Source organism: Mastigoproctus giganteus, chromosome 12, assembly GCF_048544385.1.
Source record: "Mastigoproctus giganteus isolate SK-2022 chromosome 12, ASM4854438v1, whole genome shotgun sequence".
NCBI lineage: Eukaryota > Metazoa > Arthropoda > Arachnida > Uropygi > Thelyphonidae > Mastigoproctus > Mastigoproctus giganteus.
This window is the reverse complement of record NC_143586.1, coordinates 140,368,775-140,385,421: the sequence shown is the minus strand read 5'-3', so window position 1 is coordinate 140,385,421 and position 16,647 is coordinate 140,368,775.

Below are 16,647 nucleotides of genomic sequence, written 5' to 3'. Positions count from 1 at the left end.
TCTTAGAGTCGAGAAACCAAGTAAGTCGACGGTGAATTATTTTTTCCAGGGTTTTGCTTAAGCAGCTGGTGAGAGAAATAGGTCTATAGTTTTCAGGAATGGAATGATCTTTTCCTGGTTTCGGAATTGCTATTATATAGGAGTGGTGCCAGGAACTGGGGAAACAATGTTCAAGAAAGATGCGATTGAAAAAAGTGAGCAGTGAACAGACCGATTCTTTATTTAAGTGTTGGAGCATTATGTAGTATATTCCGTCGGGGCCTGCAGCACTGTGTTTTGAGCTAGATATGGCTTCTTGAAGTTCAAGCATTGTAAGCGGCTGATTATAAGGTAAAGTACATTTACTCGTAGATCTGAAGTTCAGTTTGGACTTTTCAGCTAATGCTTTGATCTTCTGGAATGATAGATCATATGCTGTTGAGGCAGATAGCTGTGAAAAAACAGTCCCTAGGGCATTGGCTATATCTACAGGAGAAGAAAGATCCTGTCCATTCCAGTTCAGAATTGGAGAGGATAATTGGGGAGCTTTGCCACTTAGTTGTTTTATTTTCCGCCATATTATTCTTGAATCAGTATTCTTATTAATCGTGCTCGCAAATCGAATCCAAGATTCTCTTTTAGCTTTCTTCCTAATGTGACGGGCCTTGGCTCTGAGTCTCTTGTAGTTTAAAAGATTGGCGGTGGTGGGATATTTTCGAAACAGATTCCATGCTCGGTTTTTTTCTTTTTTTGCACCTTTGCACTCTTCGTTCCACCAATAGTTTGTGGTTCTATGGGTTGTTGACTGTGATTGTGGAATCGCAGTGCATGCAGCAGCGAGTATTTGTCTTGTGATGTGATCGGTAGCTGTGTCAATAGGACAGGTTTCGATGATCTGTTCATCAAAGGACACTCGGGAAGTGAATTTTGCCCAATCTGCTCTGTGAAATTTCCATTTTACATAGTTTTGGGAAATTATGGATTGTGCTGTTTGAATTTTACATATTAGCGGAAAGTGATCACTATTTAGCGGGTTGTCGAGGGCCGTCCACTCAATACTAGGGAAGAGGATCGGAGAGCATATCGAAAGGTCTATTGCAGAAGTTGTACCCGTAGAGAGATGGATGTAAGTTGGCAAGCCAGTATTTAGTATAATCAGATTTTGTCTGTCAGCAAGCTGTTCGATAAGTTGTCCTCGTCTATCTGCATTGGGAGAACCCCACAATGGATGGTGTCCATTGAAGTCACCCAATAAACAGATAGGGGTTGGCAACTGCTGAATAAGATCTTCCAGTTCATGGATGGTATAGGACTGATTGGGCGAAAGGTAGATAGAAACAATTGTCAAAGTAATACCAATCACAATACGTGTTGCAACAGCTTCGATGGAGGTTTGTAAAGGAATTAATCTGCAAGGTACTCTGGAGTCTATGAGTATGGCTACCCCTCCGTGAGCATTATTTGTAGCAGTTCTGTCTTTTCTAAAGAGTGCATAATTTTTAACTGAGAGTGACACATGACGTGTTAAATTTGTCTCCTGTAGGCAGATGCCTACGGGATGATAACGATCAATTAACTCGTGGATATCATCAATGTTACTGCGAATTCCTCTACAGTTCCACTGTATGATTTGGTGCATTATTTGGTTTTGTTACTTGAGGAAGATTCTGAGTCTTTTTTATTTCCAGGCTGTTTGTGGCGATCGAGTTTCATTTTCTCTTTTCTTGGAAAGTTTGGGCGTCCGGTATCCAAGACATCTTCTGCATGAAGATCTAGGATAGGTTCATTTGGGTCAGCATTGTTATCAGTGTCCATATTTTCTGAAGTGATATTGTTTGTCTTCCTATTTGTAACTGAGTCGGTTTTTGACTTTGAAATATTTGGTGGTCTATGTGGGGTTGCTGGTGGGACTGAGACAGGGGTGTTGTTGGCTCTATCTACTACCTTTTGCTCTTTTGGAGTCTGTTTCATTGATGGTGACAGTATAGATCGGGCCCAATCTGCAATCGACATTGTTGGGGGAACTGATACTTCAGTTTGTGTTGCTGTTGTTTGGTGTTTTTGCATTGCTGCTGCATAGGTGTTCTTAGGTGCGTTAAGCATAATTTGCTTTCTTGCCTCTTGGTATGTGACTTTTCGTTCTACCCTGTACTTTTGGATTTTTTTTTCAGTTTTCCATAGATCGCATGACTTGGAGTAGGCTGGATGCACGCCTTTGCAATTCAGACAGTGCGGTGTTTTGGCGTCACAGTCTGTGTGCGAATGTTCTTTCGACCCACAGTTTGGGCAGGCTGGATCTCCTCGACAAGCCATTTGTGCGTGACCAAATTTTTGACACTTGTAGCATCTTATAGGATTCGGGATAAAGGGTCGTACTCGGCAGTTGAGATAGCCGGCTTTGACACTGGATGGCAAGATAGGTGTTCCGAATGTCAGGATGATGTTGCGGGTGGGAACAAGTTCTCCATCTTTCCTGATCATGATGCGCTTGGCTTGTATTACTTTCTGATGTTTGAGTTCTTGGGCCAGTTCATCTTCTGTTACATTTATCAGATCCCACTCAGCAATTACTCCCTTGGAAGTATTTAGTGTTGCATGAGGGGTAACTTGAATGGGTAGCCCGCCAAATACTGTTAGTTTCAACAGTCTCTCAGAATGTGCACGACTCACTGTTTCTACCAAGAGGTCTCCAGATCTTAGTCTTCTCACCATTTTGGGAGAGCCCGCCACATTTTCCAAACATTTTTGTATAAGAAATGGTGAGAGAGTGCTCATAGATTTGTCCGACAGACTATGTAAGATAAGGAATGATGGGCATTCCTGTTGGTCTGTGTCTGTACGCAGTCGTTTAGACTTTGTTACATCGTGAGAAATTTCATGATCAGCATTGTTGATGGTACTGGATGAGCGCCTAGGCTGCTCAAGCTCTGGGTAATTGTCGTAGTCCATGTTAGGCTCCTTTTTGCCCTGGGAGGTTGACTTTCCCTCCCAAGTTTCCGGCCCCGCCACGGGGAGGCAGGAGCAGTGCCGCAAGGAGGCCAAGCGGTTAGATAAGTTAGTTGGTTAGTAAAATAGAGTAAATATATGTAATTAAAAAGAAAGGTGAGTTTCCTTCCTTGTTCTTACTTGTGATTTTTCAAGTATAGAACTGAATTATAAATGAACTTCCAGTAAAAAACGATATAACTTAATATAAACTTTTATCACTTGGAAAGATCGCTATATATTCGCACTTTGAACGCTTGACCTCGAATTCGCTTGGCACCCGGGGCCATTTATCAGTGAGATCAAGGATGTAGCTCTGTGTTGTTTATAGTAGGGGCAGTCAATTAGAATATGTCTAACAGTCAAGATGTTAGAGCAATGTGTACACTGTGGTGGATCACCTCCTGTGAGTAAATAAAGATGTGTCAGATGAGTATGACCTATTCTTGCCCTTGAAAGGACTACTTCTTCTCGTCTCGATGTACGAACACTGGAACGCCAAATTTTCGGATCTTGTTTAAACTGAAAGAGTTTATTATTAGTCTGAGAGTGCCAGAGTGCTGTCCATTGTGATAGGCAAGCAGCATGAACGGTTAGTACACAATCTGATGCTGGAACAGGGATATTGGTTAAATCAAAGGTAGTTGGATTTTTTGCAGCTTTATCAGCCAGTTCATTGCCTAAAATACCGGAATGGGCGGGTATCCAACAAAAAGCAACCCGTTGTTGACGTTTTTTGATTTGTAGTAACAAGCTTCTGATTTCATCTAGAACAGGGTGAACTTTATCTTCGCAATTACTTAGTGACATGATTGAGCTGAGGGAATCAGTATAAATAACAGATTTTAAAGAACAGTCGGAACAGAGATTTTCTAAAGCAAGTTTTATTGCATACAATTCAGCAGAAAATATACTAAAATCTGATGGAAGGGATACTGATACAATTGTTGTTGTTGTTGTTGTGCTTGGATTTTTCTGGTGCAAAAGCTACAAAGGCCATATTGCACCTATCATAGTAGTTAATACTAATTTTATTGGTTTCTATGGGAGCAGTTAGAAACGGTTATATAAACCTATTCGTTTCAGAAAGAGAAAGAATTCTGTAATGTTTGAGTTTTCGCCTATGATGTGGCTAAGTGACAATTCCTGTAAGTTTGAGAGAGAAGTGAATGAAATTAGACGGGAGTTGTTATACAAGATGCATTCCAAGAGTATGTGTTTTATTGTTAGTGGCTTGTGGCAATGTGAACACTGTGGAGGGTCATTACCTGATAACAGAAATAGATGGGTCAAATGGGTGTGGCCTATTCGGGCTCTGGCCAGGACGACCTCTTCTTGTCTGTTTGTACGAAAATTGGAGGCCCATAATTGCGGTATAGGTTTAATTTCAAGGAGTTTGTTGTGAATGTGCGTTTGCCATTGTAGTTTCCAGCGTTCCTTACATATATTACGTATATGTACTTTGTAATCCCTGAACGGGACCAGAAAATTCATTGGGGATGTGCTGGATGGATGCTTGGCAGCATCATCTGCAATTTCGTTTCCCGGTATTCCAGTATGGCCTGGGATCCAGCAGAAGACAACATTTTGCCGATGATCTCGGAGACGAATCAATTCTGATCTGATTAGCTGTAGGAGCGGATGAGTAGATGGGGAAATCTTTTGCATTGCTAATAGGGCACTTTGCGAGTCTGTGTAGATTATACTCTTTTTGATTGAGAGATGGGAAATGTTTTCCAGAGCAAGTTTTATGGCATATAGTTCAGTGGTGTAACTGCTGCATTCTGTCGGAAGTGACACGGAAGTGATAGTGTCATGGAATACCACTGCTGCACCTGATCCATTCTCAGACTTTGAGCCGTCAGTATATATTTTCGCAAAGTCAGGATAACTTTGTAAATGTGCAGTGTGGAGCTGCTGGATGTTAATACCCGTTAAAGAGTGTTTTCCCCATTGGTGGAAATAATAGTCACAATACGGCAAGATGACAGACCATGGAGGAACGTGATCTGTAGGTTCTTGGTGGACTTTATTGAGTTGTATATTCCAATTTTCTGCTAGTTCCATTAACCTAATACCTGCAGGCCTCGTTGCATGTGGCTTGTTTCTATAAAACATGGTGAGTGGCGGATCATTAAATATTGACCAATTAGGATGCGTCGACTGACTTTGAATCTTGGTGGCGTAGTTCAATAGTAGCATCTTTCTTCTGATGTTTAGAGGAGCTTCGTAGGCTTCTACATAGAGACTTTGCACTGTAGATGTTCTAAACGCACCTAGAGCTATTCTTAGAGCTGAATGTTGAATAGGGTTGAGACGAGATAAGACACTTTCCCTAGCAGAATCAAAGACAGGTGCGCCATAGTCCAGACGAGATCTAATTATGGATCTGTATAAGTGAAGCAAGGTGTAGCGATCTGCTCCCCAGGTTGTTGCTGATAAGGCTCTGAGTATGTTCATTTTTTTTTGGCAAGCTGTCCGGAGATGTTCAATGTGTTTTTGATAGTTTAACTTACAGTCAAAAATTAAGCCAAGTAGACGAATACTATTTGCTATTGGAATAAGATGGTTATCTAAATGGAGTTCAGGATCAGGATGCATTTTACGTATGGTACAGAAATGAATGGCAGTAGATTTCTGGCTGGATAGTCTGTAACCGTTTTGTGTCATCCAAATCTGGATCTGATTTATTGATATCTGCAATTGTCTCTCAATGTAGTTCATGTTTTGAGAGTGGCAGGAAATTGTGAGATCATCGGCATAAAGATATGAGTCTACTGTTTTCGGAATAAGTTCAGTTAAGTGATTAATTCTAATTGCAAATAGAGTGGCACTGAGAACGGACCCTTGAGGGACTCCTTCTTCCTGAGCAAAGTTTTTAGAGAGAATTCCTTGGTAACGAACTTGAAAGGATCTTTGTTCTAAGAAATTTTTGATGAAATATGGCAAATTTCCTCTCAGGCCAAGAGAATGTAGATCCTTTAAAATGCCGAAACGCCATGTGGTGTCAAAGGCTTTCTCAATATCCAGACAGACCATAACGAGATGCTCCTTTTTGATGAATGCATTTCTGACGTTTGCTTCGGCTTTAATCATAAGGTCCAATGATGATCGATTTTTTCTGAAACCAAATTGATTGTTATTGATTAAGTTTTGGGACTCAAGATACCAAGTCAGACGGTGGTGAACCATTTTTTCGAGGGTTTTGCTCAGACAGCTGGTAAGTGAAATTGGTCTGTAGTTTTGAGGAACAGAATTGTCTTTACCAGGTTTTGGGACAGCCAGAACGTAGGAATGACGCCAGGAGCTTGGGTATGTATGTTCAGTGAATATTCGATTGAGGAAGAACAGCAGTGATGACTGTGACTTTGTATTTAAATTTTTGAGCATTATATAAAATATCCCATCAGGGCCAGCAGCGCTGTTTCTTGTGTTGGTAAGAGCATGCTGGAGTTCAACCATGGTAAATGGTTGATTATATTTTAGTGCACATCTGTCAGTGAAATTCAGTTTGGATTTTTCAGTTACACCTTTAATTTTTTGAAACGATTGGTCATAAGAAGTTGAGGAGGACAACTGGGAAAATACAGATCCTAGTGCATTTGCGATTTCTGCAGGAGTAGAGAGTTCCTGTCCATTCCAATTAATTAGTGGAGTAGATGTTGGAGGAATTTTGCCATTTAACAATTTTATCTTATTCCAGATCAGTCTGATGTCTGTATTTTTATTAACTGAGGAAGCGAATTTAATCCAAGATTCTTTTTTTGCTTTCCGTCTGATATAACGGGCTCTTGCTCTAAGTCGCTTGTAATTAATAAGATTGGAAGTGGTTGGATGTTTGTGGAATTGATTCCAAGCTTTGTTTTTCTCTTTTTTTGCATTGTTGCACTCTTCGTTCCACCAATAGTTTAATTTTCGCTTTTTCCTGACTTGGTATTGTGGAATTGCAGCAGTTGCAGCTGTTAATATTTGGTTTGTTATATGTTCAGTAACATGGTTGATAGAAGAGCACTGTATGATATGGTTGTCGAACGAGACAAGCGAGCTATATTTTATCCAGTCAGCATTCGGAAATTTCCATTTTACTGGATTGTCTGTTGGTAATGAACGGGAAGTTTGAACTTTGCATATTATTGGGAAATGATCGCTGTTGTGAGGGTCGTTAAGAGTTACCCACTGGATACTTGGATAGAGCACTGGAGAGCAAATGGAAAGGTCTATTGCAGAGGTTGATCCGGTAGGAAAATGAACATAGGTAGGAGAGCCAGTATTTAACAACGTTAGATCCTGTCTATCTATTAACGTTTCAACAAGTTTTCCACGCCTGTCTAAGCTGGAAGAACCCCATAATGGGTGGTGAGCATTAAAGTCACCTAGTAGACAGAAGGGAACTGGTAGTTGCAACACGAGATCTTCGATTTCCTGGATAGAATATGGACGATTTGGTGGAAGATAAATTGAGACCAATGTAACGGTGATTCCAATTACTATGCGTGTGGCAACAGCTTCTAAAGAGGTTTGCAATGGAATGCATCTGGAAGGAACTCTTGAGTCCAACAGGATGGCTACTCCTCCATGAGCACTATTAGTGTCAGATCTATCTTGTCTGTAGATAGTGTAATTTTTGACTGTGGTGGAAACTTGGGGAGTCAAGTTGGTTTCCTGTAGGCACATAGCTACCGGATTGAAGCAGTGAATTAGTTCATTAATATCATCGATGTTGCTACGAAAACCTCTACAATTCCATTGAATGATGTGTTCCATTATTTGGTTTTGTTCGTGGAAGATGTATCTGACTGCTTTTTATATGTTGACTGTTTATGACGGTCCGGTTTTGGTTTTTCTCTTCGGGGAAAAGTGGGACGTCCCGATTCATTGCTGTCGTCCATATCATCTTCTGCATGTATTTCAAGCAGTTCTTCTTGACCGATAGAATCATCCGTATCCATGCTTGTTAGACCTGATACTTTCGTCTCAGCAGAATGCGGTTTTTGCAAATTTTCTGCTGCCTGATGATGCGGAAGTCTCTGGGTTGGAATTGTGAGTGGCGTGTTATTGCTTTGGTCTATTGAATTCGGTTTAGATGGATGCTGGATCAAGAGTACTGATCGTGCCCAGTCTGATATTGATATATTTGGAGAGATGGATACTTCAGTCTGACATGCTACTGATTCATGTTTGAGAGTGGTAGAAGCATAAGTGCGCTTTGGCATACTTAAGTTGATCTGTTTTTTCGCTTCTTGGTAAGAGACTTTATTTTCAATTTTATATTTTTGTATTTTTTTACCTATCTTCCATAGTTCACAGTCTTTAGAGTAGGCTGGATGTTTGCCACTACAATTAGGACACTGTGGTGTTGGAGCTTTGCATTCTGCTTGTGTGTGATTCTTGCAGCTGCAGTTTGGACATATGGCGTCTCCACGGCATGCTGTCTGAGAATGGCCGAACTTTTGACATTTAAAGCATCTGAGCGGATTTGGGATGTAAGGCCTAATGCGGCAATTCAAGTAACCTGCTTTGACAGAATCCGGTAGATTTGGCGTACTGAAAGTCAAGATTATGTTTCGCGTGAGAGTTAAGTTGCCGTCTTTTCTGATCATGATACGTTTTGCATGAGAGACATTTTGATCTTTTAGCTCCTGGACAATTTCTTCCTCAGAAACATATAATAGATCCCATTCGGAGATCACTCCTTTGGAAGAATTTAGTGTGTTGTGTGGGGTAACCTGAATTGGTATTCCGCTTAAAGAAGTAAGTTGTAGTAATAACTCAGAATGTCTTGAGTAACAAGTCTCTACTAGTAGATCTCCTGATTGGAGACGTTTAACCATTTTTGGTGAACCTGCAGCGTTTTCAAGGCATCTCTGGATGATGAAAGGTGAGAGCTTGCTCACAGGTTGGGATGACAAAGAGTGTATTATTAGGAAAGCTGGAGATTCCTGCTTCCTAGTGTCTTTTTTAAGTCTCTTTGAAAGAGAGAAGTCATGATCGGTGTCATTGTCAAGTTCATGTTGAGAGCACTTCGGCTCTAAACGTGGAAATTCATTTGTTTCCATCTTTGCTCCTTTTCGCCCCGAGGGTTGGTTTTTCCCCCAGGTTACCGGCCCCGCCACGTGGAGGCAGGAGCGGTGCCACCAGTGACCAAGCGGTTGTTTAAGTTAGTGGATTTGGTTAGTGATATATATATAAGGAATAAGAAAAGAAAGGTGGATTGCCTTTCTGGGTTCTTACTTTTGACTTTTAAAGCACAGAACCACTTCAAGTAAATAAAATAACAGACGCACTGGAAAATAAAGAAACTATATCACTTTGGAGATCACTTTATAATCACTGGAAGAAAATCGCTTGTCACTATCGCTTGGCACTCGGGGCCTACTGATACAATTGCATTTGGAAACACTGCAGCTGCTCCAACATTTGAATTAGATTTAGAGCCATCTGTATAAATTTGGTAGAAATCAATATATCTTTGAATGTGATAATCATGAATTTGTTTGAAGTTTGTTGCTTGCAAAGTATTCTTTCTCCATTGGCAGAGGTAAGTGTCACATGTTGGAAGAGGAGGAGGAGCCCATGGTGGTTGAGCAAAGGTTGGTATCTGCTGTACTTTCCGGATGGAAATATTCCAAACCTGCACCACTTCAAGAAGGCGAAGACCAACTGGTTTAACTATGCTGGGTTTGTTTCTGTATAGGTTTTCTAATGGTGGGTTTAAAAGGTATGACTGAACGGGATGAGAGGCACAACTTTGTATCTTGACAGCATATTTCAACAACAGTGTTTTCCTGCGTAAAGTTAGTGGGGGCTCGTGAGCTTCTATGTAGAGACTATGTGCTGGCGACGTTCTGAACGCACCAATTGCAATTCTCAAAGCACTGTGTTGAATAGGATCAAGCCAGCGTAATGCACTCTTTCTGGCAGAATCATAGATTGGAGCACCATAATCGAGACGGGATCTGATTAATGCCTTGTACAACCGAAGCAGGGAGGTACGATCTGCACCCCACGTTCGGGCAGATAACGCTCTGAGTATGTTTATCTTTTTCAGACAGGAAGTCCGTACATTTTTAATATGATCTAGGAAATTTAATTTGTGGTCAAGGATTAATCCTAGAAATCTGATGTTAGTAGCGATTGGGATGGAGACATTGGAAATTTGAAGTTCAGGATCCGGATGAAGTTTTCGTTGTCTGCAAAAATGAATTGCAGTTGTTTTCTGCTGAGAGAGTCGGTAGCCGTTGAGGCTGGCCCATTGTTGTATTTTATTTAGTGAAATTTGAAGCTGTCTTTCAATAGATCTCATGTTTTGGGAATGGCAGGAGATGGAGAGGTCATCTGCATATAGATATGTCTCAATTGTGTTTGGAAGCTGTTTGGTGATGGAATCAATTCTAATAGCAAAAAGTTGTTGTTGTTGTTGTTATGGGGGTTTAATGGCGCATAAGCTACTATGGCTATAATGCGCCTATTCATTTTTTATATAGGGAAATCGGAAAAAAAAAAATTTTTTTTTTTTTTTTTTTTATAAAAATCACAAAAGATTAAAAAGCCCAATCTGCTTCAGAAAGTTGAAAAATTCGAAAATATTTGCATTGTCACCTATGAGATTCACTAACGTTATTGGTTTATTAAGATTTACCAGTGAAAGCAGGGTTGATGTTCTGTCTTGTCTATAGAAGGGGCAGTCAATAAGTATGTGTTTAACAGTCAGATTTATAGTACAATGTGGACACTGTGGTGGATCTTCTCCTCTAAGTAAATAAAGATGGGTTAGATGGGTATGCCCTATTCTTGCCCTTGACAGGACTACTTCTTCTCGTCTTGATGTACGGATACTGGAGCTCCAAATTTTTGGATCATGTTTAAATTGAAAGAGTTTATTATTTGTTTGAGAGTGCCAGATTGTTGTCCATTCTGACAAGCATGCAGCTTGAATAGTTAAGGCAAAATCTGACGGCGGAACAGGGATGTTAGTTAAGTCTAAGCTAGATGGATTTTTTGCAGCTTTATCAGCCAGTTCATTGCCCAGAATACCAGAATGTGCTGGAATCCAACAGAAGATGACCTGTTGATGCCGTTCTTCAATTTTTAATAATATACTTTGAAGTTCGTCTATAAAAGGGTGAACTTTATCTGAGAAATTACATAAAGCCATGATTGAACTAAGCGAATCGGTGTAGATAACAGATTTTAAAGATCCATCAGCACAGAGATTTTGTAAGGCCAGTTTAATAGCATATAATTCAGCTGAGAAGATACTGAATTCAGGTGGAAGTGATACTGAAATAACAGTATTCGGAAACACCGCAGCTGCTCCAACGTTTGAATTAGATTTAGATCCATCTGTATAAATTGGGGTAAAATCACTATATCTTTGAGTGTGAGCTGCATGAAGCTGTATGATATTAGATGCTTGTAAAACTCCCTTTCCCCATTGGCAGAGATAAGTGTCACAAGTCACCAGAGGAAGAGAAGCCCATGGTGGTTGACAGCAGGTTGCTACCTGTTGTACGGAATGAACGGAAAGATTCCAAACTTCCATCAGTTCAAGGAGACGAAGACCAGCTGGCTTTACTATGCTAGGTTTATTTCTGAAGAGGTTTTCTAGTGGTGGATTGAACAAGTATGACTGAATCGGATGCGAGGCACAGCTTTGAATCTTAACAGCATACTTTAGTAACAGTGTTTTTCTACGTAACGATAATGGAGGCTCATGAGCATCAATATAGAGACTATGTTTGGGCGACGTTCTAAAAGCACCAAGTGCAATCCTCAAAGCACTGTGTTGAATGGGATCAAGCCAGCGTAATACGCTCATTCGGGCAGAATCATAGATGGGAGCTCCATAATCAAGGCGGGATCTGATTAATGACCTGTATAGCCGAAGCAGAGAAGTACGATCTGCACCCCATGTTTGGGCGGATAAAGCTTTGAGAATGTTTAACTTTTTTAGACAGGAAGTACGTACATTTTTAATATGGTCTATAAAATTTAACTTGTTGTCAAGGATTAATCCTAGAAATCTGATATTATTAGTGACCGGAATGGAGACATTAGAAATTTGAAGTTCGGGATCTGGATGAAGTTTGCGCTGCCTACAAAAATGAATTGCAACTGTTTTCTGCTGCGAGAGCCGATAGCCATTGATGCTAGCCCACTGTTGTATTTTATTTAGTGATATCTGAAGCTGCCGTTCAATAGATCTCATATTTTGGGAATGGCAGGAGATGGAGAGGTCATCTGCATAAAGATAAGTCTCGATTGAATTTGGAAGCTGTCTTGTAATAGAATCTATTCTAAGAGAAAACAGAGTGGCACTCAGTACTGATCCTTGTGGAACACCCTCTTCCTGCATGAACGTTGTAGAGAGAGCATGTTGTAGCAAAAAGAGTGGCACTCAATACTGATCCCTGTGGAACACCTTCTTCTTGAATGAAAGTTGAAGAGAGGGCATGTTGGTATCGAACTTGAAATGATCTAGTATGTAGAAAGTTCTTAATAAACACAGGAAGGTTGCCACGTAGTCCGAGAAAGTACAGATCACTAAGTATACCATGCCTCCAGGTGGTATCAAATGCCTTCTCTATGTCTATTGAAACCATTACTAGATGTTCATGTTTGACAAAAGCATTACGGATGGCAAATTCAGCCTTGACCATAAGGTCTAAGCATGACCTGTTTTGACGAAAGCCATATTGACTACCGCTCATTAGCTCTTCCGACTCGATGATCCAGATGAGTCTTCTGTGGATAATTTTCTCAAGGATTTTACTGAGGCAGCTTGAGAGAGATATGGGTCTATAGCTATATGGGTTGGATGGATCTTTTCCAGGTTTTAGGAATGCCAAAACTGTAGAGTGATGCCAAGAAACTGGAAAAACATTTTCTAAAAATATACGATTGTAAAAGACTAGGAGGAGGCGCAAAGCTTTGTCATTAAGATGTTGTAACATGACATAATAAATCCCATCTGGTCCAGCAGCACCATTGCGGGCTGTTCTAATGACATGTAATAGTTCAGAATATTGCAGAGGTTTATTATATGGGAGAAGGTTTGAAGTTTCAAAATTAATACCATGCTTTTCTTTAGTGTTTTTAATTCTTTGGAATGAGCTAGTATATGCTGATGTTGCTGAGATTTCTGCAAAAATATTGCCCAAAGCATTGGCTATATCTACAGGATTAGATATATCTTGCCCATTCCAAGAGAGGATTGGAGAAGGTATGGTAGGAAACTTACCAGACAGCTGTCTAATTCTTTTCCAAATTATTTTGGGATCAGTATTTCTGTGAAAAGTGGATGCAAACCGGGTCCAGGATTCTTTCTTTGCTTGCTTTTGTATAAAGCGTGCTTTTGCCCTTAATTTCTTATAATTAATGAGATTGACTGTGCTTGGGCACTGCCGAAACAAATTCCAGGCTTTATTTTTTGCTCTCTTTGCTGTGGTGCATTTGTCATTCCACCAGTAATTATAGTGCTTTCGGCCCGGCGGATTTGATAGTGGTATCGTGTCTTTAGCCACATTTAGAAGATGCGACGTGATGTATTCTGTCACATCATCAATATGCTGGAGGCGGATTTTTTCCTCATCAAGGTCAATTGATGACTGAAATTTTGCCCAGTCTGCTCGGACAAATTTCCACTTTCTGCTGGGTTGAAATGAAGGAGTCTTTGCTTTCAGAAAGTTGCATACTATTGGAAAATGGTCACTGCCCATGGGATCGTTTATTACATACCACTCTATGGTTGGGGCTAGTACTGGTGAACAAATTGAGAGATCTATTGCTGAGGTGTGTCCTGCTGGGAGCTGTACGTGTGTCGGTGCACCTGTATTGAGTACAGTGAGATTTAGTGCCTCCAAAAAACTTTCAATTAGTCTACCTCGTCTATCCAATTTAGTAGAGCCCCATAATGGGTGGTGCCCGTTAAAGTCCCCTAATATACAGAAAGGTGGAGGTATCTGTATAAAGAGGTCTTCGAGATCTTTTAAAGAGCAAGTACAGTTTGGTGGTAGATAGACTGAGACTAGTGTTACTGTACCATGGAGAGTTATACGAACAGCAACAGCTTCTATTTCAGTTTGGAGTGGGATATGTTTAGATGGGATCTTTGAATTTACTAGTATTGCCACACCACCATGGGCAGCGTTAGCAGTATTTCGATCTCTTCGATAAATCCAATAGTTCTTTATCGAAGGAGAAATTTGTGTGGTTAGGTAAGTTTCCTGTAAACAAAAGGCAACCGGAGAATATTGGTTAATTAGGTATTGAATATCGTCTGTGTTGGAACGAAAGCCTCTGCAATTCCATTGTAAGATGTTGTGGTTCATTTTGGTTTAGTTGAGGATGAATCATCTGACTGTTTTTTGTTTGAAGAGGATTTTTTTCGGTCTTTTTTCGGGAAAGTAGGGCGTCCAGTATCCATCGTGTCATTTGCATGAAGTTCTAGTATGGGTTCTTCATGATCTGGGTTTACATCTACTTCCATACTACTGGCTGATGATTCAGGTTTATTCTTATCTTTAGCAGTTTTAAGTTTTTCTTTGTTATGCAGAACTGTCCGAGTCTCAATTGGGAATTTTTCTGTGTCATTTGAGACTGTCTCAGTATCATTTGGGATACTAATTGGGGTGTTGGTGGCATTGCTGGTTTTCGTTTTAGAATTTTCTTTTCCTGTGGTTGATATGGTTGCTTTAACCCAATTAGCTAGCGAGACGTTGGGCGGTATCGACACATCTGTTTGAATTGCAGTTGTATGAAAACTTCGGGTTCGAGAGGCATAAGATGGACTTGGCATGGTCAGCATTATTTGTCTGCGTGCCTCAGGATATGTGACTTTGTGTTCTACTTTATATTTTTGGATATTCCTACCTGTTTTCCACATTTCACATGTTTTAGAAAATGCGGGGTGATTGCCTTTGCAGTTGGGGCAGATGGGAATTGCGACTGGACAATCTGCCTGCGTATGATCCTTTGCTCCACAAATAGGGCAGATGGCGTCACCTCTGCATGCCTGCTGTGAATGGCCATATTTCTGGCATTTAAAACAGCGAAGAGGATTTGGGATGTATGGACGAATTCGGCAGTTTAAATATCCAGCTTTTACTGAGGATGGCAAATCAGGAGTACTAAAAGTTAAAATGATGGAACGAGTTGGAATGAGATTTCCATCTTTTTTTGTCATTATTCTTTTAGCGCTGATTACCTTTTGGTTGCTAAGTTCTTGTACTAATTCTTCCTCAGACACAGTAATTAAGTCCCATTCTGTGATGACACCCTTTGATGAATTTAAGGTATTGTGGGGAGTAACAGATACTGGCAACCCACCAAATGTCGTTGTCTTTAATAGCCACTCCGAATGTTTTGTGGTGGCTGTTTCAAACAGGAGATCTCCGGATTGGAGTCGCTTTACCATTTTTGGTGATCCTGCAATAGATTCTAGATGTCTTTGAATCACGAACGGAGATAACTTACCCACAGGCTGGGTAGACAGAGAGTGCATCACCAAAAAATTGGGAATATCTGAACAGTGTGTTTCTGTTCGAAGCCTTTTGGGTTGGCTATTTTCCTTGTCTTCGTTACCATATTCTGGTCTTGAGCTTGAAGGCTCTAAGGGTGGAAAATTTGTAGAATCCATGATGGCTCCTTTTGGCCCTGGGGGATTATCTTTTCCACCCAGGTTACCGGCCCCGCCACGGGGAGGCAGGAGCAGTGCCACGAGGTGACCAAGCGGTTGGGTTAGTAATTAGTATTTATAGAAAAAAAACAGAAAGGTGGATTCCCTTTCTGGGCCTTTCCCTACTTCTTGTAGAGTGAAAGTGCTACTTGGATATACAAAGAAATCAAGAAAACGGTTTTTGAAACAAAAATAGAATCTGTTTGCTCAAATACTCTTTGCAGAAATCGCTTTTAGAAATGCACTACAAATCGCTTGGCCACGGAACGCTTGGCACCCGGGGCCAAAGGGGGGGGGGGGAGGCAACTGCGATACAAGATCATCAAGGTCTTCCTGGGAGATGTCAGTCCCAGGTGGCAAATAAATAGAGCACACAGTTAATAAAAATCCCACTGTCAGGCGAATTGCAACAGCCTCAATGCTGGTTGTAATTAGCAAGGGCTGAACTGGGGTCTGATTACCCACAAGGATAGCCACTCCTCCATGAGCAGGACCATCCGCAATTCTATCCTTACGAAAGATTGTGATGTTATGCAAAGTGGGATCATTATTTGCCTTTAGATAAGACTCCTGCAAGCAAAAGCAAACTGGCTCGTGCTTTTGCAGGAGGGCCTTGATGTCATCAGTATTTCGCCGGAATCCACGACAATTCCATTGTAGGAATTTAGTCATTACTTTGGCTTGGTGGGTCCATCAGGCGGCTTCCGAGGTGCTGAGGGCTTACTTTTGTCAGTCTTGGATTTATCTTTTTTGGGGAAGAATGGACGCTGTCCCGTGTCCATTTCTTCCTCCGCAAAGAGTTCCAAGACAGATTCATCCTGTACCTCCTTGTTCTCTACATCCATTGTTTCTGTTCTTACTGCAGGCTCTTTACCACTTGGTTTTGGTAGTGGTGGAGCACTAGGAGGTACGGATATAGGAGTGGCAATTGACTGTGTTTTTTTTGGTGGGCTTTTGAGAACTCAATAAATAGCGTGCAATCGGGGTGAATGACTCTTTTGGTGGAA